Raw genomic sequence first — 27578 nt, forward strand, 5'->3', positions numbered from 1 at the left:
AACAGTGACCTCACTGAATGTGTCTGCTCCCATTTGATCAGAGGGATGCAGTCTCTGCATCCTACTGTGCTCGTTGCTGCTTCTGGAATCCCAGGAGGGACGAGTGGCAAATAAGGCCTTCTTTTACCTTTAGCTACTCTGCTGCAGTCACACTCTATTGCTGATTTAATGACAGTGACTCATATTTGTCAGCTCAAAACTCCACTTTCACAATATATTCATCTTTGGGTCAACTCTAAAGGCAGCTGGTGGAGAATGCAGCAGATTGAACATCTGTGTATAATCTCCCCCCCCCACACACACACACATACACTCTCACTCTCTCTCCCCCCAACCCCTTTGAGAAAGCAATTCTTTTCGAAAATTGACCACTAGCACCTGTTCACTGTGTAAAAGTGTCTTAAATTGGAGTGTCTTTCTAGGGGTAACTGATGTAGAGCAGCTAGATACTACAGTAATGACTGCTTTAGAAAGGTGTTTTACAATAATAAAGTGCTATTATAAAGCACCTAGGAATGGCCAGCCAATCAGATTGCTCGAGTGGATGAATGTCCCTATGTCTCTTTCCATGACTGATCATTGTTCTCTTCAGGGGGTGGGAGCAATAGTTTTTTTAAAAATCCCTTTTTCCTACTGCTCTGACTTAGGGAGCCACAGCACAGCTGCCTTCATCATGCTGGCCACCAAGATATTGCATTTCTGTCCTCTGTGCTGTAAGTTTTGGAGGAGAGAAATGTGTCATCTCTTCCCTCTCTGTCACTCACCCCAGTTGGTTGCTGTAGCTCAGTGGGGAGCAGCGGAAGGGAAGGAGCAGCTGCTATGCCAACCACTTCAAGAGGTGGCCCCTGTTCTGAGCACCATCCCGTCCCACTGTGCTCACAGAGTGAGAGGAAGAATCATTAGTTGACCTCATATCTGCACAGCCTCCCCTTGTGGGGGGAGGCCGGCAATGCAGACTTTAACAGACTGCAGCAGCCAACGTCCCCAGGGTTATGGCCAGGCCGGATTTGGAAATGACCGAATGTGCAAACTCCAGAACAGTCCTGGTGAGATTGGGGATGCTGCTGCTACGGTTTCTATGGAAACAGAAGGGGATGATGGGAGCCAGCTGAGGCAGCTAACAAGAGCTCAGACTCAGCTGCTGGATGCTGATTTGATAATATGGACTTGTAAAAATAACCCTTTACCTTATTCCCCCACATCCAATCTCTGTTTCCATAGAAAGGGATCAGAAAGGCAGTAGGTTGCCAGCAGCAATGAATGAAAACTCTTGCTTGTCACTTTCATCAGCTGTCTGTCATGCGAGACCTGCAAATGCCAGTTTGCTAAAACCAGCTGCAGGCTCATAAAGTGTGTAGTAATTGTAATTTCAGAAGGAAAAAAAGTGTGAAAGGCATTTTAAAGGTATTTTTCCCCTACTATTTTTGCCCCTTTGTTGAATGGAATGACTTCAGGGATGGCATATTAGCTCTTTCCAACCTGTGAAGTTACACCAGATACCAGCACGGTCAGAATATTTTTCACAGATTGTGAAATCTCTTCTTGTATAATACAGGCATTTTACAAATAGATACAGATATAACATATATTCTCAGAGGAAACCCAGATGTATTCGTGCTCTTAACTGTGTATGTGCCTGGGTGGAAAAGAAAAATATGGTTAATTTGTTATTCCTTTTAATTTGTCTTATTCCTTTTCATCTTTGCCAATATCATCCCTGCATTAGCATGTCTTGGTCTCTTAGCCCCAGTTTCATAGTGTTTCAAGTTAATTTTTCTGGAGTTTTTCAAGTGATATCTCATGTGAAGGTCACTAAGTATTGATAAAAAAGAGAATTCATTACTAAACCTTTGTTTATTTAATTGTTCTGATTTTTTTATTTAAGATATATTTAGAGTGGGGGGACTATAGTAAAAAATCTTCTGTATAAAATTAAAAAACTGACTATAGATTAAATTCAGCATCCATTTAGTTCAATGAGAATTATGCACTTGCATATGACAGGGCTGAATTAAGTGTAGCGACTGTTTCTAGTTTGGTAGATTGCTCCTGTTATTATTTTGCTAGTTGAGTGCTGCTAAATCTATTTTTTGTTTACTTTTAGAATGTGAGCTTGGGATTGAATTATGATGTAATTTCCTAATGGTCAACCTTCTTTAATAATTTAGTCACTTAAATAGAGATTTTGAAACAAAAGAAATCAGGACATTTGAGGGTGGGCTGGGGGAGAGAGCAAGAGCAAGCTGTCTTTCTCTCCCCACACAAAATATATCAGCAGCTTAGTGTTAAGGTTATTATTGCAGAATCCACCAGTGAAAACCCTAAAACATAGTGAAATAAGCAGCTGAGTGATGCAATATTTTGTCTGTGCTACTCATCAGTTTTGCTTCTCAGCCTCAACTACCTCCTTTATATCAGTCATGTATCTCTAGCCTCATCTGCTGCCTTGATGTGTCAGAGGTGCCTTGGCACTCAGCTACTGGGCGTCCAGACCTCCCCAAATTTCCACTCTCCCTGTCCCGCATGTCACACACATACATTCCTCCTCACCCCACCTGTGGCTATGCTGAGGCCTGTATCTTCTCCAGAGACCACTCTCAGACCCTCTGCTTCCCAGCCTGCTGGGTTATTTGCATAGCATAGCTTTCTAGAATAAACTGGTGAGAAAATGTTGACAAACATGAAAATTAATATTTTAGGTTTTGTTTTTCAAAATAGCCAGTGGAACTTGACAATTCTGTCAACTATCTTGGCCAAACTCAGGTTCAGAGGAATAAATGTGTCTCTCTAATTAAAAAAATGTCAGAAGTACCTATGGTCTAACATGATATCTGAGTGTTTGTATTTGTGAGAGAGAGGGAGGGAGAAATATTTGGAGATGGTGGGGCCTCTGATTGTTTACTTAGAGGAACCCAAAGTATTGTGAGAAAAACAGGGCAAAATTTCAAAAAGTGGCATTTAAAAATATTTCTTCAGCACAAGTTAGTAAATGTTTTTTCTTAAAATTTTACATGGAAAATATAGTAATCCTCTGAAGAGTTATTGGGCCAAATTTAAAGATCTTCAGTGTATTCATTGAAGTGTGAAACAAAGGGATTTTAGTTCCACTTTCAGTGCAAATTTCAAAGCAACCTTTGCGATGGAGACTCCACCAACACCTCCAATGATACAGATAATAATTTAAATTTTTATTTTTTGAAAAAAAGCTTAGCATAAATAAATGTACAGTTTTAATTTAAGCATTTTTCAGCGTCTTTAGCATTTTTCAGAAAAGAAATAATTGAGTTCTGTTTACTGTATTAACTTTACTTTTACCTTTGATTTAGTCTGCCTTCCTACTGCTGATTATAATATATTTAGCTGTTGCTGTGCTTCCAGTTCTACATACTGATTTGTCCTCCCAGAGGCATGGAAAATTTGACATGCAGTTTTTGAAATATTGTACTTATAGCTGTTGAAATGCTTCTAAAACTATAAACATCATTAGATGCTAAATAACACATCAGTTGCTATAGCGTACTGTGTTTGCATACACACAGGTATGATTGTAAAGTACTCTGAATAGCATCGAGTGTGTAGTGATAATATAGCTATTATAATAGGTGAAAGTATCTCAAAATCATATGATTTGTCTGCTTTAAAATAATCTTTACCAAAACTGCCACCTTGCATACTGTCCACAAAAGGACTTCCTTTTATATTTTATTCCTTTCTCAGAAGTGTTTGCATAAAACTGGCTCTGTGAAAATACTTAAAGATACCGTTTCCTCCTGATTCTTTCAGTGAGACTTAGGCTTCTAAGACCCAGATCCTCAAAGCTATTTAGTTACCTAATTCCCATTGGTGAAGTTAGGCACCTAAATACCTTCGAGCAACTGGGCCTTAGTGCCTGGCACTTTTGAAAGTGGGACATAGATTCTTCAGTCCCTTAGCCACTTTTGAAAATTTTACCTCACTGACTCTGCCCAGTTTGCTTTTAAGGCTCCTGCAAAGTGGCAATGATGGGACTAATGTCAGGGGAGATTGGTAGAAGTACCTAAACCTTTACGAATGTGGTCTGGGGATCTATATACCTCTCTAGGTTTTTTTATATTAGTACCCATCGCCATAATATCTGAGCACCTCCCATGAGCACAACTGCAATCTTTTATTTCTTCTTAGTGTGACTCATTCCAGCAGGGGTAGTTTTAAAATGAATGTATTTATATATGAAGTGTGATAGTCTTGCAATGTCAGCATATAAGAGTGCTATTACAATACAGTTAGTGCAAATGCATGAGTTCTGGAATGCAACAAAGCTAATGGTCATTCTTATTTCAGCCAGGAATGGGTTCCTTATGCTCCTGTGAAAGTTCTGTCTTCCATGGATTTTAGTCTCTCTCTACTGCTCAACCATTTCATTTTTCCAGTGGAACGTAGCCATCATGAGAGGTAATGGTTATGGTGAATGAGAGAAGAGGTCTTTTAGATTTCTAGGATAAATCCCAGGCACCCTTCAACATCATTTCTATTGTGCTGGAGCCATATACAGTGCTATATGTATGGTAATCAGTCAGACTCTACAACTCTGCTGAGGTGGCTGTCTAAGGCTAGAGTCAGCTACTTATTACAGAATCATTGGGGTTGGAGATAGAAACAAATCTATTAGGTGGCCTATTCCAGTTCCTGTTGCCAATGCATTTTAATGCATTTTCTTGCATTTAGTTTTTAATATCCCCAGAAATTGAGCTTTTACCATGGCCTTTTACCTGGTTCCATACCTTAATAGAACCTGCTGTCCTAATACATTTTCCCCTTAATTTTCCCTTTCTTCATTTCATCCCATTATTACTAGTTATATCTCCCTGTACCACCCTAAATAATTCTTCACTAATCTTTTAGTGCTGAATCCCTTCAAATATTTACAGACTATTATGGTCCACCCAGTCATCATTTAGACAAATGATGCATATTTACCACTTTTAATCTTTCCTTATAAATTAAACATTCCAGTCAATTTCTTTGTTTCTTTATGTACTCTTTCCCTGATGGGGGAAGTGTATGTGGGGGGATACTTGGTTTCTGAGGAGGCAGTACCATTTCAGACTAAGCTTGGGGCAGGATAGATGTCTGAATTATTTTAAACCAGGAAAACCAAATAACTGGTGAGGTAATTATACCTAATTAGTAGTTACAACATCTACAGTTACTATAGTTAATTTGGTTATAGTAATATCTAATACATCTGTCAGTCAAGTCAGGAAAAATATTAAAGCCCCATGGCCCAAAGAAATTCTTCAGTTGACAGCTCTTTCATGGGGCTTTGGGAGGGAAGCTATCAAGCAGCTGATTCCCCACCAACACGACACCTATGGCAATGGATGAAGTGGGGAATGAGGCAAACTAGGAAATGGACAAGATCATCAAGTTCCTCACATCATGGGCTGTTCAGAGACACCATACACAAGGCCTCCTGCCTCCGGTCAGTTCTTCTCTCCAGTGATGGGAGATCTCCATTTCACTCTAACTGCATGTTGTTGTTTTTTTAAATAACACACCAGAAGAACTGACCTGGTCTCCTCAGTCTTCCCCTCCTGTGGTTTGTGTGAGGAGAAAATGTACAGATTTGAATGGGGAGTAACAGTGATCATGGAGCCAGAATCCCTTATATGAGCTCACTCCCAGAACAACTTTGCAACTCTCAGTCATGGTGTGATTTGATTTATTTATTTGCCATTACACAGTCTGTCTCCTGTATAGGTCAGACTGGTCCACAAGTGGCATAGACAGATTTCTAGATCTAATGTGCCCGAATAGTCTGTGCCTCTTTTATGGTGGATTAAATCCTTAAAAAGTAACAAATCTTAAGCTGCTGGTTTGATTTCTTTAATTGTGTACTAATAATGTACTTAGTCTTTTTTTCTCAGAAAGGACAATGGGTTTTTTTTATATGATGTAGAAAAAAATTACCAAAAACCTATTTGTCTATAAATCTGCTCAGAAAGACTAAAAAGAAAAAATTTTACCATAAATAGATCGTGGATTTTACTTCATTTTCTCAGAGAGTATCAAATACTGTATTGGGTTAGAAATTTGCTACTTATTAAGCAACTTCAAACAATTACTAGTCTAATTAATTACTAGTCTAATTTGAAAAAAGAGAAACAAAAGTTGTTTTGAGTAGCCAGTGAAGAATCATTACGGTTGCACACTGACACTTACTTTCAGAAATATGTATATAACTGAATCAGATTCCACTATTTTCAGACCTAGATGCCTACATTTGTGCAACTAAGTTCATAGGTACTCAGTCCACCTTATGGACCTAAGTTTATACTGATTTTCAGAAGTGCTGAGCATCCTGCAGCTCCCACAGACTGCAGTGGGAGCTCTGCAAGATGCTCAGTGCCTCTGAAAATTACATAGGTGCTGAAAGCCTTGATACAGCATCTGGGATCTGGTAGTGTAGATCCCCTGTGCCTGTGCAGAGTCCCATGGAAGTCACTGGGACTCTGCACAGGCCAAGGGGGCCATACTAGAAGGTTCCCAATGCAGTAATGGGTCCAAACTGTAGATTTAGGTGCCCAACTTTAGGCACTCATGTTTAAAAATGTGGATCTGAGTCTCTTGATAGACTCACACTGTTACATTTTCATCACAGTTGTCTTTGCTTTCTGCCATGGAGGTAGAAGATACCACTAAAAGAATCTGTGTCATAACAACTTGGAGGAACAGAACAATAGAGGTGGTTGTTAGTTAATTTTAAATTATGTTTTGGGGGGAGGGGGTTTCTTAAGTATATTCTGTTGTTTTTTAAAGAGATTTTTGGAAGAAATACTCAAACCAGTAGGAATCATCTTATAAAATTCTTTACTTGTTCTTTTTTCAGAGTAGCAGCCGTGTTAGTCTTGTTCTGTAAATTGTTGGCCAATGGCAGTCATTTTAATCCTTTTTTTTTTTAAATAAATGATTAAAGCGTACTTAGTGCAGGTATTCTAACATTTGTAGTAATGTGTTGGCTGAAAAAATCCTCCAATGTAGACCTGCTACAACTAAGTTATACTGATAATACAGCCAAAATATGATTAACCTCTTCAGTTTGCTGAGATAAAAACAAGTAAATGAATGTGCTTTCATCCATTCTTATATCATATGTCCCTAGTGAAATATGTTACATTCTACTAGCGTATTTAAATAGGAACTTAGCACATTAGAGTAACATTGGAAAGAGTATCTTGTGTGAGTGTGTTTAATTAACAATACTGGAGAAAACAGATGGTTTATTTGCTTTTTCTTTAGATGTTGCAATCGCCCTAAAACGTTTGATAGCAATTTAAATAGTTTTGAAATGTGGTATGTTCACCACAGGATGATAATCATTTTAGGTTTGGGGAATTGTATTTCATGTTACCTTTTACCAGTGGTAATTCTCCTTTTGGCACACTGCTGGGGCACTGTACACTCAGAGAAATATAAATCCAGGTTTACTTTCAGGTTTTGGGGTTCATGCAAATCGTAAATTCAAGGGATGTGAACGTATATACATCAAAACTGAAACAATGGTTCACATGAATCCTTGAAAAACAAAATTACCGAGTTCTTCTTGGCTCTTCCTTTACCCTGGCATTATGCCTATGTCAACAGATTTGGTACCATATGAAATGTCATCCACCATTTGGAAACATTTTTCAGTTTGAGCAACCTTTCATATTATGTGTGAGGTTATTTTGGAGTGTGAATGTTAAAACTTTCCTCGAGTCACGAGTTGTTCATAATGTTGGGAATTGTGCATTGAGTAAAAATTATTTCAGCAGTAAATGAGTGCAACTCCATTAAAGTCAACGGAGTTATTCCTCCTTACTCCAGTGTTGAATTTGGGCCAAAATCTGCTCTGGTTTATACTTGTGGAAATTTAGAGTAACTCTGTTGAATTTCATGGAATTACTTTTGAATTACACCACTGTAACAGAATAGAGATTGTCCCTTGTTCCTCAGAGGTCTGCCATAAGTATTTTAGTGATATTAAATGGGGTAGAGTTATGAGATTTTTTTAAAGTCCCACTAAGGCTGTAATTTTCCTCATTTCTGATGTCAGTGAGACATGAATGTATTTGATGTCATCTACGCCCAATGACCTGAAAAATTCTAGTACTGTTATGACTTGAATACCATAATATGGTGCTTAAGTTGAAATTCTGCTATCATATCTGCATTGTGTATCTTTTGTGATGTGGGTTTTAAGTGAATGTGACTCTGAAAACATATAAGATATAAGCTTGTCTTACACGCTTCCAGGTTACCTCCATTCTTTAAAATACTGGTGTCTACCTGTGGGAGCAGATCCCTTAAAAGAAATGTGTGTTGAAGAAAAATGCTCAAACACCAAGGGTCTTTGTATTCCGTAGTTCTTCCCAGGTGGATTTGAAACCAGTTTTGGGTATCTGTTACAGTTGACCTTTGATAGAATAATTTAGATGTTTGAGCCTACTCAGACATGTAGCCAAAAGGGAGCTGTCTGGTTGCATGCATTTTTAAACATTTGCAAGCTGAATCAAAGATCAGAATGCAAAATTTAGGACTCGGAGATACCTGTGAATTTGTTATACTCTCTTTGGACTTTGGGGAGCTCTGAGCCTATGAACATACATTATTCTGAATACTGTATTTTCTGCATTGAAAATTGTTTTTGATTCTACAGTGTTTGCCTTAATTTTCAGTAACTCAAAAATATGTAAAATGGAAGTAGCTTAGCAAGCATGTGGCAGTAAGATCTGAAAACTCTATTTTATGAGCTAAAGTAAATGGTTTTTTACCTTTTCAAATAGACCTCATCAGAATTTGAGAAATTATAATACGTGTCCTATAACTTCCATTTCCACAGTTATAAAAGAATGATATACATTTCTTTGTAGTTCACATTTGTCAAAAACTTTAGTATTGTAGCTGATGCATATTGTGTGACAGAATAATTTCTGACCATGTTTTAAGTGTAAATAGCATTCTTCTGATAATCTCATTGTTTTCATAGAATAATAAGATCCCAATAGAAAGATTTAGAAGAATGAGAAGAGGACTGGGCATTAGGAGCTCTTGAGTTAAAAATCTAGATTCTGTTACTTGCTCACTCTGTGACATTGGGCAAGTCAGTTACCTCTCTGTAAGATGTAGATAGTAATAGCTTCCCAGCTCACAGGGGTGTTGTGAGGATTAATTAGCTAATGTTTATATAGCACTTTGAAGATATAAAGCTAAGATGTATAAGTGCTAATTATTTTAAAATTGATTGAATATTCTGTGCTTTATTTACATAATATTTGTTCTATATTTAGTGTATAATGATTCTTGAAATTCTTTTATAGTTTATTCCAATGAGTACATTTCTTTAGAAGTAGCTGCTAGGATACTGGCATTTCAGCATAACATTGATTATTCATCAGTTAATATTGGAGGGAAATGCTTAGTGGTCTAAGCATTACTTTTGAACTACCTAAATTCCCTGAAACCATGAGTTTGAATCCCAGAAGGGCCCATTCACTCTTTCATCCTTCAATGGAGTGTAATATGAGCTCTATTAAATTTTCTTTGTGATGGGCATCTGGGTAAGGCCTTTGTAAACCAAGGTCCTGTCTGGTATTTGTGGACATGAAAGAACCCCATGGCTCTTTTCAAAACAGTAGAAGTTTCCCTTTGGCCAAACTTCTACTTCTTGCATAATATTAGCCAGCTGGCTGCTATCAACCACCCCAAACATGGTGGCATTTCAGCATGCAAGTGATTCCTATATGCTATAGTTTGTGTGGTGCTTTGTGATTCTTCAGCATGAAAGATGCTGTATGAATGAGACATTATGAGCATTAATCAAATCTAAGACGATGATCAACATTTAAGGAAATAGAAATACCAGTGACTTTGTGATCAGGTGCCTTTCACCCCATGCTCCGCTCCAAAACACCCACGTTCAAAACTCAACCCCTTCCTGGCATTTGGCTTTTATTAACAATGTAAACTTCAGCCCTAGCCATGTCCCTACACTTGGCTGTTCCTACTGTTCCTCCACAAAGATTGCTTAGTCCCAGACTCTACGTTCCTCTGCTCTTCCCTTATAGCCAGGGGCGCAAGTAGCTACACCTGCCACAGTGAGTCAATAGACTCAATTAGCATTTCTCTGTAGGGCTCCAGCATCTACTGACAAGGTGGGTCTATAGAACTATCAAGACACGCTGTTAGATACCACAATAATCCTCTCTCCCCTTCTCCCCAGGATAAAAAAATTGAATATAATATGCTATCCTGTCCAAAAAAAAGTTTCCTGAGTGTGCCCCTGTCAGGGACAACTTCTCTGGGTCTGAGGTAGAGGAGAGAGGATGGATCACGGAGGCAGTGACTACCCTGTCTAGAATGTAGGATACCTCAGTGGTAATTCCCCTCCTTATCGTCTCCTAAGTGCTTTAGGAAGCTGGGGGTCTGATTGACCCAAGCTATGAACTTTTCTGCCTTGTTTAGCTGAGAGAAGATTCACAAACTATTTGGTATCCTAACACTGAAGTACTACGACATGACAGCTCTCCCAATCAATTTAGACATTACAGTTAGGCTAGGAGCTGTGGTTACAATCTCCTTTTTCCCCATCTGTGGCCTGGAAATCTTCTGTCTTTTCCAGGTGCTCCAACAAATTGTCAGTTTGTGGTGGTGGAAACCTCTCGTGGATCTAAAGGGAGTTAAATCTTTTAGCCCTGCTCCTCAAAACAGAAAATTGAAGAATCTAAATCAGATGGGAAGTAAAGCTTACTCCTTAGCCATGCTGTTTATGGAGATAGGAGTCGAGGTTTGGTGTATCACAGAACCTCTTTCCATACAGGTTCCAGGAGCAAGGTTACACAAACTGTCTCTCTTTTTAGGTTGTTTCTCTGTGTTTATTTTTTTTGTGGTTGTTGCGAGAACTGTTTAAAGAGCAACAACTCCTAAAATTTATAAAAAATATGAAGAAAAAAAAAAAGCAGTGTTCACATGATTTTACCTTCCACTGCCTTTTGCTGGCATTTCGTTCATACTCATTTCTAGAGCCCTTATGTCTGCAGGAGTATGAATCTATTTTATAGAGTATTTGTAAGGGAGGATGACTCACCTATAATAATTCTCCTCTGAACATCGTAACAGATGGGGGGAGGGATAGCTCAGTGGTTTGAGCATTGGCCTGCTAAACCCAGGGTTGTGAGTTCAATCCTTCAGGGGGCCATTTAGGGATCTGGGGCAAAAATCTATCTGGGGATTGGTCCTGCTTTGAGCAGAGGGTTGGACTAGATGACCTCCTCAGGTCCCTTCCAACACTGATATTCTATGACTTAGATCAGCATTCTACCACTCCTTCCAAAAGAGAGCTGATGCTTTGATAACCTGTTCTATCTTTATCATTCAAATCCCTTTGCTACCTGTGTGAGTAACTTCACATCTTGCTTTAAAAGGAACTGATGACTAAAGCACAAGGGAGTGCATGCCTTCCATTGCAGTAGCTGGCAAAGCATGCCCCTTGTGGGACCAGAGCTCCAGAATGTTGAGCTTATGGAGTTCCCACCTTGGCCTTGTTGTAGGGATGTAGAGGCAGGAGTGGGTGATCTTTTATGTTGCATTTTCTCAGAGAACAACAGTTACAGTTAACTAATATTCTTTCATAGTTGTGACTCTTATGATTACAGCAAAATGTTTCTGCAGAGTTTCATCATAAGGTAAACTGCTTAGCATTTTGAAACTTGTAGAATGTTCAAGACTTAAATTGATGATAAAGTGAAGAATAACTTAATTTATAGTTTAAAATGAAGCAACACTCGCTCTGGCAACAGTTAAGCAAGAAAACATCACGTCAAAGCTTTATCATGAGCTCAACTTACAATCTAAAAATTAAAATGGCACACACTAAATGGTTTACAAGCTGGCTAACTGATGGGTCTCAAAATACAATTGTAAACTGGGAATCATTGTTGATTGGATGTATTTCTTCTGGGGTCCTGCAGGGGTCTGTTCTTGGTCTTATGCTATTTAACATTTTTATCAGTGACGTGGAAGAAAACATGAAATCATCACTGATAAAGTTAGTGGATGACACAGAAATTGGGGGTGTGTTAAATAATTAAAAGGACAGGTTGCTAATACAGACCAACCTAAATCGCAAGGTAAACTGGGCGCATGCAAATAATATGCATTTTAATACACTTAAATGTAAATGTATACATCTAGGAACAAAAAATGTATGTGATACTTACAAGATGGGAGAATCTATTGTGTGAAACAGTGACTGAAAAAGAGATAGGAGTCATGGGGGATAATCAGCTGAACATGAGCTCCCATTGTGATGCTGTAGCCAAAAGGGCTAATGAGATCCTTGGATGCATAAACAGGGGAATCTCAGGTAGGAGTAAAGAGGTTATTTTATCTATTTGGGATTCATGTGACTGCTGCTGGAATACTATGTCCAGTTCTGATGCCCACAATTCAAGAAGGATGTTGATAAATTGGAGAGGATTCAGAGAAGAGCGATGAGAATGAATAACGGATTAGAAAACATGTCTTCTAGTGAGAGACCCAAGAGCTCAATCTATTTAGTTTAACAAAGAGAAGGACTGATTACAGTCTGTAAATACCTACATGGGGAACACATATTTAATAATGGGCACTTCAGTCTAGTAAAGAAGCATATAACAGTCCAATGGCTGGACACTTAAACTACACAAATTCAGACCGGAAATAAGGTGTAAATTTTTAATGGTGAGAGTAATTAATCATTGGAATAATTTACCAAGCATCATGGTGGATTTTCCATCACTGACAATTTTTAAATCAAGATTGAATGTTTTTCTGGAAGATCTGCTCTAGGAATTATTTTGGGGAAGTTCGATGGCCTGTATTATACAGGAGGTCAGGTGACATTATCACAGAGGTCCCTTCTGGCCTTGGAATCTATTAATCTGTGGATCTGTATTTGGCAGGATAGCTGTTCTTATGGGTTTATATCTGTCATGTCTTAATACAGGGCTTGTCACAGAATAACATGAGCTGTGTCATTTCAAACTAGGATGTCACATATATTGCAGAAAACAACCTTTATGCGTTCTCTCTCTCAGGATTTGCTGACAGAGCAGCAAAGTTACCAGAAATCATCTTTCTCTCACACTGCATTTTCATTCTGCAGATACTACAGGCTTATTGAACAATCCATCGACCCTTCTGTAGTGAGTCCACTTAGTGCAGAATGGCTGCAGGGAAACTATTCAGACATCCCGATTGGAACAAATCCCTTCAGAATTTAACGCAGGTGTGTGAAAAATGATGGGAAGATGACTCATTATTGGTTTTACACTAATGTTTGACAAGTATAGTGGGGGGAGTATTCTAATGACTATTGCCATTGAGAAATATACCATTATATACAATAATGGTCATAGCTTAACCTCTCTGAAAACCCCGAATTTAAAGGGACATTGTTAACCTGAAGTTTTTGAAATGTGAAGTTTTCTGACAGAGCACACGTTAATTAGTATGTCCTGGAATATTTAAAAATCCCTTTAATGCATAAGGTTTTCTTCTGCTCCTGGTAGATGTTTAGAACTAGAAGTGTCTTGGGTGGCCAAAATGCTCAGATCCACTTTACCCTACTCGCTCTTTCTGTCTGCACACACCTGTCTGTTGCCCCCTTAGATTCAGTTTCCCTGTTGGGGGCACTTGTAACTTGAGGGGTGAGCGGCAACAAGAGAACAGTGGCCATGACCATATGTCAAAGTAAACAAGCTGGAAAAGTAGAGAAAATATTGTTTCACTTGCAATAATCACAGAGGCCACTCATGTCAGTAACAGCTACAGAGCATTGCTAAACCCAAATCGTGAGTCAAGCCTCAAAAAAATTTTGAGATGAAAATTTAAAAACATAACAAAGCCAACACAAAATATATTTGTCTTCTGGTGGTCTGAGCCTTTGGAGTGCACTCGGGTCATGTTTTCAAACGTTTCTTTGCAACCATGAGGGCTAAGAGATTACTTATTTAAAAATAATAATAATGACAGCTTAGATTCTCATGTAATCACTTGACTCCAGGAGCTGTGTGTTTGAGAAAAATGCCAAATATCACAAGCTTCAGCATAATATTGAGAGTCTCTGCAACACTGGGTACAACATTTTCAGCGGAAAATCTTGGGTGGGATTTTCAGAAGCATGCTTTGTGTTGGCATAACACTGCTCCCATTGAAGTCAATGAGAGTTATACCATTGCCTTTAATGGGAGGAGAGAAAGGTCACTAATAAGCACATTTGGAAATCTCACCGGGGATTTTCAGATTGACTGTGGCTCTTCCATAACTCCTTGTTTGTTGCCTTTCATAGAGAAAAACCTGAACACACATTCCCCTTTCATTGTTTTTTATGATTTTTACATGTGAATTTAGTATTAATTTAAAGTGTCTACTTAGCAACTCCAGAGCGTGATGTCCCCCATCCACAGAAGATGTGAATCACAGAAAGGAAATTGGCAAGCTTCCCTACTCTGCTTTGCCAGTGAACCTCAGATTTGTTATAGGACCAGCATTAGAGTGGAGAGAGACCTCCATGTCCATTCTCTTCCAGTTCCTTTCTAAAAATCTCTACATGAGTGACAATCAACACCAATTTTGTGGTGGAGACACATGTTCAGTGACAAATGGATCAAGGCATCCAACTGGTTTTTCACTGCAGTACAGCCCCATCAAATAGTAAAATATTTTGGTCACGACTGGTCTTGACTTCATTCTAACCTGGAGTCTAGAAGTGAAAAGCTATGAGGGCGCAATTCTGTTAAGTGCTGAGTCCTCTTAGCTTTCATTTAAATCAGCAGGAGTTGTGAGAACTGGGCACCTCAAAGGAATGCTTGTCGGATCAAGACCTAAATCCCATTACCTCTCCTCTAAGCTGTCCATTCCCCATTAGTATTCTCTATATTTTTTACAATAACGAGATTAGCATGAATGGGCAGGAGCATTGGATTATTAGGCTTTTCTTTCCCTTGTGCATACGGTGCTCTTGAAGAATCAAGGAAGGAAGCATGATGTTCCCTTGAATGTAAATATATTCATTTTCTTACAGTGTCTCCTTGTCTTTAGGATATAGTTAGATTTCAGTGTTTTACTTTTCATCTTTGAACACTAAGCAAGTGATTATCAGTCCAATTGTATGATACAATCTGAGATAATAGATTTAGATAATTATGATAAATGAGATAATCTGAGATGATATAGAAACATATGAAATGTTTATGCTTAAATGCTTAAAACTAAGCCCGAGTTGTTATACTTTGGCCTCATATTCAAAGTTTTGTGTAAGTAGCATATTCAGAACTTAAACAACAAAGATTGTGTTCCATCATCTATTGTCAACAAATTCTGAAAGATTGTTACACACGTTATTTTGTGATATAGTAAGTGACATTTATTTAATGTTTTTAACGACTGCGTGTTCTTTGTTGCTGTATGTTGTTGCATAGGAAGCACGGGACGTTTACGCAGGTACGATAAATAAATGAATATTGGACTACATCACATAGGTCCTGGAGAACAAAAGAGGCTTTGCACTGAAATACCTCCAAAGGTTAGTAAAGAAAATGTTGATTCTTTTCATGCCTGAAGAAATAAAATACAAATTACAATTTAAGTTTATTAGAAATAGAATAGTGAGCAGGTTTGCTTGAAACAGTATTATTCCATTATTTTGTTCTTGTAAGTTGGTCACACTATAATTAACACTGAGTGGATAATTGTTTTTTCAGTTCGGTGACCAAACCAAAAAAATTAAATAAAAAAATCCTTTTAATTTTACCTGAAATGAATTTGTTTCTTTATTTTTTTAGTTTTGGGTTATTTTTACCCTTTTTTGGTTTTTTTATGTTTGTTTAAATAAATCTACATAAATTTCTAAACAAAATATCATTACTAAACGAAAAGTCAGAACATTTTGTTTTGAACACGTTAAAAATGAAATATTTAGACCTTTTAAAAAAAATCATGTTTTGGCTGAAACTATTCAGCAAATTTGACCTGAATTTGTGAATAGTTTCAGTCAACTTGAAACCACATTTTTGGCAAACAAACTAGTCACCTATAAACCTTTGCCCAACTCTGATTATAATGCATTTCATGAAAGCAAAATGGGACAGAAAACTTATACACATTTTGTACCAAGTAGGTTTTTTTTTAAAGGTTATTGGAGGTTCACCAGTATTTTAATTTTTTCCAATAATTCTACCATTCCTCATAAAAAATAATTTGGCATAGAAAATGTAATTTCTGCATAAGTTTTATATTTTTAAGTCTATTGATTAATTGCAGTTAACTCACGCGATTAACTCAAAAAAATTAACTGCGATTAAAAAAATTAATCACGATTAATCGCACTGTTAAACAATAGAATACCAATTGAAATTTATTACATATTTTAGATGTTTTTCTACATTTTCAAATATATTGATTTCTATTACAACACAGAATACAAAGTGTACAGTACTTACTTTATATTAGTTTTTATTACAAATATTTGCACTGTAAAAATGATAAACAAAAGAAATAGTATTTTTCAATTCACCTCATACAAGTACTGTAGTACAATCTCTATTGTGAAAGTGTAACTTACAAATGTAGATTTTTTTTTGTTACATAACTGCACGCAAAAACAAAACAATGTAAAACTTTAGAGCCTACAAGTCCACTCAGTCCTATTTCTTGTTCAGCTAATCGCTAAGACAAACAAGTTCGTTTACATTTACGGAGATAATGCTGCCTACTTCTTATTTACAATGTCACCTGAAAGGGAAAACAGGCATTCACTTTTGTAGCCAGCATTGCAAGGTATTTACATGCCAAATATGCTAAACATTCGTATGCCCCTTCATGCTTCAGCCACCAGAGGACATGCTTCCATGCTGATGATGTTCATTAAAAAAATAGTGCGTTAATTAAATTTGTGACTGAACTCCTTGGGGGAGAATTGTATGTCCTCTGCTCTGTTTTACGCACATTCTGCCATATATTTCATGCTATAGCAGTCCCAGATGATGACCCAGCACATGTTGTTTGATTTACAAACACTGTCACTGCAGATTTGACAAAACGCAAAGAAGGTACCAATGTGAGATTTCTAAAAATAGCTACAGCTCTCGACCCAAGGTTTAAGAAACTGAAGTGTCTTCCAAAATCTGAGAGGGACCAGGTGTGGAGCATGCTTTCAGAAGTCTTAAAAGAGCAACATTTTGATGCAGAAACTACAGAACCCAAACCACCAAAAAACAAAATCAACCTTCTGCTGGTGGCATCTGACTCAGAGGATGAAAATGAACATGCATCGGTCTGCTCTGCTTTGGATCATTATCGAGCTGAACCCATCATCAGCATGGATGCATATCCTCTGGAATAGTGGTTGAAGCATGAAGTGACATATGAATCTTTAGTGCATCTGGCACATAAATATCTTGTGACGCCGGTTACAACTGTGCCATGCGAACGCCTGTTCTCACTTTCAGGTGATGTTGTAAACAAGAAGTGGGCAGTATTATCTCCTGCAAATGCAATTGTTTGTCTGAGCGATTGGCTGAAGTAGGACCTAGTGAACTTGTAGGCTCTAAAGTTTTACATTGTTTTATTGTTGAATGCAGTTATTTTTTGTACATAATTCTATATTTGTAAGTTCATGATAGAGATTGCACTACAGTACTTATATTAGGTGAATTGAAATATACTATTTCTTTTGTTTTATACAGTGCAAATATTTGTAATTAAAAATCAATATAAAATGAGCACTGCACACTTTGTATTCTGTATTGTAATTGAAATCAATATGTTTGAAAATGTAAAAAACATCCAAAAATATTTAAATAAATGGTATTCTATTATTGTATAACAGTGCGATTAATCATGATTACATTTTTTAATCGCTTGACAGCCCTAATTTTTTCCTCTGGTTTTCTAGTAATTTAATTGGGTATTGTACTGAATATATCATAATCTTTTTTAGCTTTCTGAAAATGCTAATAGAGAGAAGTTTTCCTGGCATGAAAGAGTTAATCATGCACAAAGTTAGTTGAAGAACATTTTATACATCACTCCTCCTGTTACATCCATGAAGCTGTTCAATTTCCCTACAAGGTAAGAGACCGATTTAGGTTCAGTTACATACAGATGAAAAGATATAATGCTCCTTTATTCAAATTATAAATTTTTAATGAAAAAAATGGGAGTGTCAAAATGTTTTTCTTCAGAAAACAATATAAGGAATAGCAAAAGCTGTGCATATTAAGCGCAAAGTGCTTTTCTACTCTCAAGAGATGCACATGCTGTCTATTTTAATGCAAGTATGTCAGTAAAGTCTTGTTCTCCCGTTGAGCATTCTAGTTAGTTTGCAGCTTCCAGGTATAGAAAATTGTCTTATCGAAGCTAAATAGGAATTAAATTAGTAACAGAATGGTTTCATTATATTGTGAGCAAGAGAGCAAAGTTCATATTACTAAAGTAATGACTTTGTGGGAGGATATAAAAGTCCCCTTTGAATAGATACATAACCCATTTATTACTTCTTCTTGAGGTACTAGATGGATAGACTGGTAAATATTGAGAACCTCTGTCAGGTTTTAGCCTATGAGCTAGTTAATCACATGTCTTCAGTTTCCAAAAAAGAGCATTTATCCTGCAGGAAGAATGGTTGAAAGACTATTGTTGCATTATTAATAAAAACAGAGACAACACAGAATTCCTGATGCCTCAGGACGATAAGGTGAGACTGTAATGTCCCTTAGGAAACAGTTTTATTTTATTTATTTTTTCAGCTAGTTTTGCATTTCCTTATTTCCACAGGCAACTGTAAAGTGTGGAATCTGAAATGCATACAGCAGCTCTGCAGTAATAAATGATTGGAAGTGTTCAATGTCATATGAATGGATTATCTCATTCATATATTTCTGTTTTGTATTACATCTGCATAGGCTTATTCTGCAGCGTTGACTAGTAGCGCACAATGCATGATGATGTACATAATGTTCCATGTCATGCAAGTGAAAAACAGTATAAGATAAAATAGTTTAGAGGAAACATCAAGCAAGATTAGCATTATTCTTGTGAAAAAATCATTACTAATCAATAGCTATAAACAGAAGAATGGATAGTGGATTAAATATGAAACTGATAAGTATACATATATATATGCCTGACAATGACATATGTGGAGGTGTTTTAAAGTTAACATCAAAACATCATGTAATGGTACCTAGATTATAATGTCAGGCTGTCTATTTATTGAATTAGCATTTAATGCTGTAGTGGCCAAGCCTGAGAATAAAGGCTAGCAAATTTGTCCAGTAATATTTAACAGGCAATGGAGCAAGGAGACCTAATGTGTGCGAGATATAAAGCAAATGGGAGTCCCTAGGCCTCAATATTCTTACCCTTCTGACTCTCGCTTACAAGCAATCTATTTTCACTGACACGTCTCTCAAATGGGACTGATTATTTTTGAACTATATTACGTTCTCTTCATATTTACTGTTTAATATTATATGGCACTAATATTGTTCAGAAATGATAACACAGTAAATCTTCATATTGCGTTAATATTATGTTGTCTAATTGTAATAGAATTCAGGTTATTGAAATTTCTGGGCCATGATCATAATGTCTTAGGTAATTAGGTAAAAAGTGCACTTTAGGAAAAAATATATATCTTGTATTCAGTGTAATCATGTAATATTGAAATGAATCACAATACTGTTTTTAAATGACATTTTTTAATCATTGAGGTTTTGGGGAGTTTCCAGGAAGGACCATGGTTGTACAAACATTTATTTTTACCACTCAGTCTATAATTACAGCTTTAGTTGCAGAAAATAATTTAGAAAGGGTCCAGTACAGTAGGTGACATTTGGGAGCGTTAGTAGGAAAAAATAATATAATGGAATATAATATATAATGTGCTATTTTTCTGCCTTACTAGGACACTATCAGGTTAGAAATGAAGCATGTAAAACTTGTATTTGCCTTAGATTAAATTTTATGATCTAATTTACTCTTCCACCTTTTTTGCTGTGTGTTTACTTTTTATACTTCACTCTGGCAGAAGAAAAACGTTCTTATCCAGTTTCACTAATACAATTTACTATTTTTTTTCAGAGCAAACATTGCAAGAAAATGTTCAAATCCAAACACAAAACTGATTTCAATTTTTTAAAAAAGGATACATTTTTTATTGATATTAACTTTTGTAATATTTTTAAAGCTTAAACTTTGGGTTTTAACTATTTCGCAGTGTCTTTTTAAATGCCTTAGTTGTCAAAGGCTCATATTTCCAAATAAAACCTCTGTGTATTTTAAACCATGCTTGCATACTGGTATAGGGCAGAATTTTCAAAAGCATTTCAGTGACTTAGAGCCTAAGGCCCATTTTCAAAAGTGACTTAGGTTATGGCTTCAGTGCATAATTAACCCGGGTGATTGGTATGTGGCTCTTAGCACCCGAGTTAACTTAGCCTGGTGTGAGTGTCCCTGCAGCAAATCCTTACATGTGTTACTGTGCTCTCACTGTTTCTGCATTTGCCTGTGTGTCTAGAGGCATATCCCATGGTTCTCTGTGTCGAGATGCTCTAGGATTCTTTCCCAGTCAATTGTGGAAGAACTTGGGGGGAATTGTGGGAAGGCATTGGAGGACTATCCGCACTCAAGTGATTATGTGTGCATCCTCACTTCAAAATGAGTGGGTTCCAGCCTGAGTTAGAGCCCAGGCTCTGTTTTAACCTATACCCTCAGCCAGGTAAGCTAGTCCAGGCTTAAAGAATGAGGAGTACTTGTGGCACTTTAGAGATTAACAAATTTATTTGGGCATTAGCTTTCTTGGGCTAAAGCCCACTTCATCGGATGCATGCAGTGGAAAATACAGTAGGAAGATATATATACACAGAGAACATGAAAAAATGGGTGTTGCTATACCAACTATAACGAGACTAATCAATTAAGGTGAGCTATTATCAGCAGGAGGAAAAAACTTTTGTAGTGATAATCAGGATGGCCCATTTCCAACAGTTGACAAGAAGGTGAGAGTAACAGTAGGGGAAAAAATTAGCATGGGGAAATAGTTTTACTTTGTGTAATGACCCATCCACTCCCAGTCTTTATTTAAGCCTAATTTAATGGTGTCCAGTTTGCAAATTAATGCCAATTCAGCAGTTTCTCGTTGGAGTCTGTTTTTGAAGTTTTTTTGTTGGAATATTGCGACTTTTAGGTCTGTAATTGAGTGACCAGGGAGGTTGAAGTGTTCTCTGACTGATACAGACTAACATGGCTACCACTCTGTTACCTGTCTCCAGGATTAAAGTACCTCCAAACCTAGGTCAAAGGTTTTTCTGTGTGGATAGTAGGGAGGCTGTTTAATTGTGGTGCAGGCATTTGAGCTTGGGCTGGAGCCTGGACTCTTGGACACCAAGGGGGCAGGGTCCCAGAGCTCAGGCTCCAGTGTGAGCCCGAACATCTACACCACAATTAAAGCGTCCCTTACCGTGAGTCCTGCACGCCTGAGTCAGCTGTATATCTTTAATTGCAATGTAGACATACCTTTAGGGGCCACACAAGTTTCACTGGCAGTCAATGAAACTGTGGCTCCTAAGTGCCTTGGTATCATCGGATAAAGGAACTTAGGCTCTTAAGTCAGTTAGGCACTTTACCCATTGTCCTCTATGTTACAAAATTAATTAAAACGTCATTCTTTTGAAATGTGATTTGAAGTAAATACCCTGGTATTATTTAGAGTAGTTTAATTTATTTAATCAAGTCATGGGATGAACTAATCCAATTGTAGCGCGGTGCCAAAGTCCAGTTCAGTGTGAAAAGGCAAATTGTGATATCCTCTGTCTAAACTTAAGTAATCAGCGTAGTCTTTGGAATGGCAGCTCTAGGAATCCCAAAGCTGGAGGTGAGGGAAGAGGAATGTTTTTTGACGATCACTGTTGTTCTTTCCCCCTTATGTTCTTTCTAAGTGTCTGCCCATTCTTCTTTCTGAATCCATCTATCTTAGTCTAATAAGAGGCTGGTGAAAATATTTGGGGGCTGGGGGAGAGGAGGGCTGAATCCACCCTGTGCTCACGCTGCAGCCAGCGGCTCCTGTGCCACAGGGCAGAGCCTGGCTCCCTGCTCCAGCCCGTTGAGTCTTGCTTCTCTCAGATTTGGAGGAGTCCACCTCAGCATCACTTGATGCACATGTCTGCAGGAAGGCAGGGCCCTCCACTTGTGATGCTCTGCCGCTCTGTCTTCCTGGCTCTGGCACTGCCAGATATGGGGCCTCAGGATCTCCCCCATTCCCATGGAACTCTTCTCCTGCCCATCACCTCAGGATCCCCCCTGCCCCCAGGACTCTTGCTCCATCCCAGCAAATCTTCCTGGGAAGTGCCACTCAGGAACCATGACCCAGTGCCCCTTTCAGAATGGCAGAATCTATCTACACCCATAGGTGCCGATTGCATGGGTGCGCCGGGACTGGACCCACCGCCAGCCAAGCTCCCCTCCCCCCCGCTCCACCTCCTCCTCCCCCCCTGAGCGCACCATGTCCCCGCTCCTCCGCCTACCTCCCAGCGCTTCCCCCCTCCAGCCACCACCAAACACTGTTTGGCAGCGTTAGCATGTTCCAGAAGGGAGGGGGAGGAGCGGGAAAGTGGCACGCTTAGGGGAGGAGGCGGGGAAGAAGCAGGGCCAGGGCAGGGATTTGGGGAAGGAGTTGGATTATTGGCAGGGAGGGGGCAGAGTTGGGGCGGGGACTTTGGGGAAGAGGTTGGAATGGGGGCAGGGAAGGGGTGCGAAGAGGTGGGGCAGGGGTGGGGCCTCATGGAAGGGGTGGAGTAGGGGCGGGGCCAGGGGCAAAGTGGGGGTCGGGCACCCATGTGAAAGAGGGGAAGTTGGCGCCTATGTCTATACCTGCTGGGAAATGGAATCCAGCATAGAGGCAGGACCGTGACACCCTTCCTACCCCCTTCCTGGCCCTGGCACCACCAGACATGGGGCTTCAGCTGCTGAGCTGGGCAGGTGCATGGGTGAGCAGAGTGGCTCAAAAATAGATTTGAGAGGGCTGAGTTCTCTCTAGCCCTAGCCACCCGCAGCCTATGCATAGTCTTTTTTTTTTTTTTTTTTAAATCTCTCTGCCTTTTTGGTTCTGCCCAACAGCTGGACAGTGGGAAAATGGTGCTGGTGTCCTTTGTTGATGTACATGTCCTTTGACACCAGCTGTAAGTTAAACTGACTAATATTGTGCAAACCCAGTCCATTTTACTCGCAGCATGTGAGATGAGTAAAGCATTTCAGAGTAGGAATCATAGCATTGTCTCCCCCATGTACTAGCTCCAGATGTCTTTAGGTGTGGGTGGGAAAGGCCATGCAAAGCCTATCAGTGTTTTTAATTAGAAAAAAACAGTTATCTTTGGATTTCCAGTCAGACCAATGGGCCTTTGAGGCTCCCCTGAAATGCTGTGGGACTAAAAAGGTGGGGTGTGTGCCTCCTGCTCCTTTACACTCTGATCCTTTGAAGAAGCACAGTTACAAATGGCACTTTGCTGCTATTGCCATAAACTAGTGCTGTAGCACTTTTATAACAAGAACTTTCACTTTGAGCCCCATTAGATGGGAGAAGCCTTAAACAGGGAGAAAAAAAGTCTAGGGTTTTTTTTTTATAGATTTTGTTAATGTTCTGTTTCTTTTCATGAAGCAAATAAAGGGCTTCCAATGGCATACAAGATTTTGGAAACCTACTAATATAGTAATTAGCTAATCTCCAGTGCCAGAATCACATCAGTAACTGGAGGGATCCCTGTGAAGCAGCAGGAGTTGGTTGTGTGTGGGTTGGTTTTTTGGACTACACCACTAACTATGATGAGTTCCAAGGTTATTGGGAATACAATTGCCACAGTACCATGAAAATTAAGACAGGCATTTAATTACTGTTATTAAATTATTTGGTGTTATATCATACTAGTGCAGCATGAAACACAATATAAGAACATCTTACTTATGTTCCAGCATGTATTTACTGTGCACTTTCATTACATATTTGTAGAATGTACTCATGAGGAGATGTTTATATTTTATATTAACTACGAGAGATCCCAATTTTAAACTTTAGAGTGAATTTAGTTAACCTTCTTGAACGATCATTGCCAGTGGTTAAGGGATTAGATGGATGAATAGATGGGTGTTGCAACTTGCCATAGAGACTAGCAGATCCTGACTATTTCGGACCAAGGATGGGAGTAAATTTCAAAATTGAGGGCCCAGCCCGGGAAGCACACTGCCAGCAGCTCTCTCTCTTTTATTATGCCAAAGAAGCTTCAACTTGAACACATCTACATGCTACAGCAGCTGCAGCATTGCATAGGGGGAGAGGGTGTTCTCTCAAGTAGGCAGGTTGCAAGTCATTTAGAACTTTATAAATCCAAAGTGATGCCTTAAATATCCACCTAGAAACCAACAGGTAGCCAATTCAGAGAATTACATCACTTCATAAGCAGGTTGCCACATTCCAAACTAGTTTCAGTTTCTGGGTTGATTTAAGATAAAGTTGGAAGAAGAGCACATTGCAGTGGTCTAATCTCCAGGTGACAAAGACATGCATCAGAGTAGCAAGGATCTACATCTGAAAGAAGTGGTCACATTCTCCTGGCCAAGTGATGATGAAAAATGGTCATTCTTGAAACTGCTGCTGTATGTTAATCTAGCAGCATTTTGAAATCTAACAATCCCACCAGTTTGAATTCTATTAACAAATGACTGAGACACATCCTCAATTTAAAGTAGGCAAACATGCTCAGTATAATATGGAAGGTATCTTTACCATATCTACTGGCTGCTTCCCTCAAGTTACCAGTATTACCTTACCATGACCAGTCTGATCTGGATTGAGTTTCAACCAGTTGCCAATGATTTCAACCAGCAGTTTCATCCATTTCCTAATCTCAACCAAACACTGGACCAGACATTCAACAGCAGTGTCTAGGTTAGGTGAGATTGATACACTTTGACATCATCACCATATTGATAACTCTGCAGCCCATACATCCTCACTCACCCTCTCAACAGGGGAGACAAGATGAAATGCTATGAAAATCCAGATGATAGTTCCCCTAAAGATGAAGAGCAATTGCACAAGGCCACTTTCTGGGAAAACTACCAGGAAGAAACCAAGCCGCCCCAGAGCAGTTGTGTCCATACTTGGTACGCTCTTCATGTGAGTTATCAGAACTTTATGATCATTGCTATTGTGTGCATCTGATAAATCTAAAAATAACAGCGTGGACACCCAATCTTCATCTGTACCCAGGATGCAGGATCTTTCATTTACACCACCACCTCAGTTTCTGTCCTCTTTTTCATGTCTGTACTCAGAATGACAAGGGGTCATGTGAGGCATCTGAAGGCTCTAAGAGTTATCTCACCACAATTTTCTCTATACTCTTAAACAAAAATAGAAGATTAGATAGTGGATGATTGTTGGCCAGATTTCCAACATCAAATGATGGTTTCTTGAGCAAAGGTCATATAACAACTTCCTTAAGAAAAGATGATGTCCTACCCGCCCTTGGGGAGGAATTGACAGTCGTGACTGGTAATGGGCCAAGTTCTTTCCTCACTGACCAGAAACCAAGAAGGACACTGGTTCCAAAGGGAGGTTGTGGAATGGAAGACTTGTGACAATGCCTCAATGAACATCACTGACTTAAATTCAACCAGAGAGAACTTACCATTTGTCCCTTCCTGCATCGTTGGAAGTAACAAGCTTGACGCTATATCCACCTTGTTTTATTTATCAAGAAAAAGGCAGTTTGGATTAATCTAGTTTCTCCCCCTTTCAAAGTAAATGTACTGATTGAGGACAGGTCTTTGTTTCTATTGACAGATGTTCCATAGGCACTGTAATTATCATAAGAAACCACTTCTGAAAAACTAACTGGTTTTCACAATGCTGTAGCCTGACAAGCCTGCAGCTTGAAGACCATGCCAATGAATTTTATCTTGGAGGTGGAAGGCTTGCATGGTCAGCATTTAGATCTGTCTTAATTCATTGAGATGTAAAGCAGTCAAATGGAAACCCTGAGGTACTTGGTGAGGACATTTTCAATACTTCCAACTATTTTGTTTATGTATTATTGCAGGTGGAATCAAACCTGGTGTTGATCTTCTTCAGCTGAAGAGTTTGTCATTACCTTGGGAAAACAAACTCTCCATTGCATACTCAATTCCCTATGGATAGCTGAGGATTGCTGTAATTTTGAAACCAGTGTTCCAATTGAAGGTCTGTGTGGGACTTGACCTATATGCTATATTAGGTTAATGTCCTAGTTTGAGGATCTTCTCTTGTTGTTCTGGGCTGAGTCTGCCAGCTTTTATGGTAACTAGTAAGAACAAGTCTACGGGATTTCCTGTTAATGTTTGGCGCAAATGACTTGGTACTAATGTAAAGAAGACTATATCCTTTTATTTATCTGGCTTGCCATGCATAATATATTCATATTTATACTTCTCTTTATCTTAAAGGTCCTGGTTTGGCTGCCTGTGGTTCACCATCTATTCAGTTTTTTCCCCTAACTCTCCCATATACTGTCTGTGGAAGGGATTTCAGCATTCAACTGGAAATATGAAACTGCCTAGGAATTAGGGTCTTTCCAGTTTAGAGAATTTGTTTGTGGAGACTGTCCCTCGTAGTTTTTAATTTCTTCTCCAAGAACAGGAATATTTTATCTTTAGACAGGGAAAAATTATTTGCCTGTTATTTTGCTCCTCTAAATTTATAATTTGACAAGATTAATAATTGCCATCATGCCTTCTCCTCATACTTCATACTTGAATATTTTCCAGTGACTTACTTTATGCTCATTCTCTCGTGTGTGTGTGTGTGTGTGTGTGTGTGTGTGTGTATTTATTTATTTGGGTTCTAAATTATGCTCCGGGGATGGGGAGCTCTTTTCCTCTCTCTCATAAGGGAGCCTGGCTCCAGGGGAACAATTCTAATCACTTGTCCACGGACATCTACACCTTTACATTTGGATTTCCAATAAGAAAATATGATTGTGCCAGTTTCAAGATGGGGTTTCTCATTCTGTTAAGTAAATTAAAATGATTTTTGCTGCTGTCATGACTAGTATTTTTCTGTATTTGCTTATTCTAATTGGGATTATTATGCAAGGATTTCTGGCTATTATTATTTTATTTTTAATGTGTATGATAATCACTTGACCTTATGTCTAGGTTTATCATTATTGTAATCTAAATTAAAATGTCACAGCCACCATCAGTCTCAGACTGACAGTTAGAACACGGACCTTGCCATAATTTATTTCCTATTCAAGTACAAATTTTAATACCTAAATAATAATATAAATAATAACCACCTAGTTTGAAATCTAGATATGATCATACAGAATACCACCAGTCTGATCCTCCACTGGGGCTACCTATTGCTGTGGAATGCTCATTGTGACTCTGACCACTGATAAGATTTGCTCCTGGTCTTCCTTCAAGCCAGGAGCAAAACATAATCTTAAAAAAAAAAAAAAATAGCCTGATGGGGCTAGACAGTA

The 27578-nt window shown here is 38.5% G+C and overlaps 1 pseudogene; it reads left to right on the top strand.

Annotated features, from left to right (window-relative positions):
- The first annotated feature begins 949 nt into the window (after positions 1 to 949).
- The window catches only part of LOC113406124, a 213250-nt pseudogene continuing 186621 nt past the window's right edge, over positions 950 to 27578 (top strand).

This window comes from Terrapene carolina, unplaced genomic scaffold (assembly GCF_002925995.2).
Source record: "Terrapene carolina triunguis isolate 2854851 unplaced genomic scaffold, T_m_triunguis-2.0 Scaffold68, whole genome shotgun sequence".
Classification (NCBI taxonomy): Eukaryota; Metazoa; Chordata; order Testudines; family Emydidae; genus Terrapene; species Terrapene triunguis.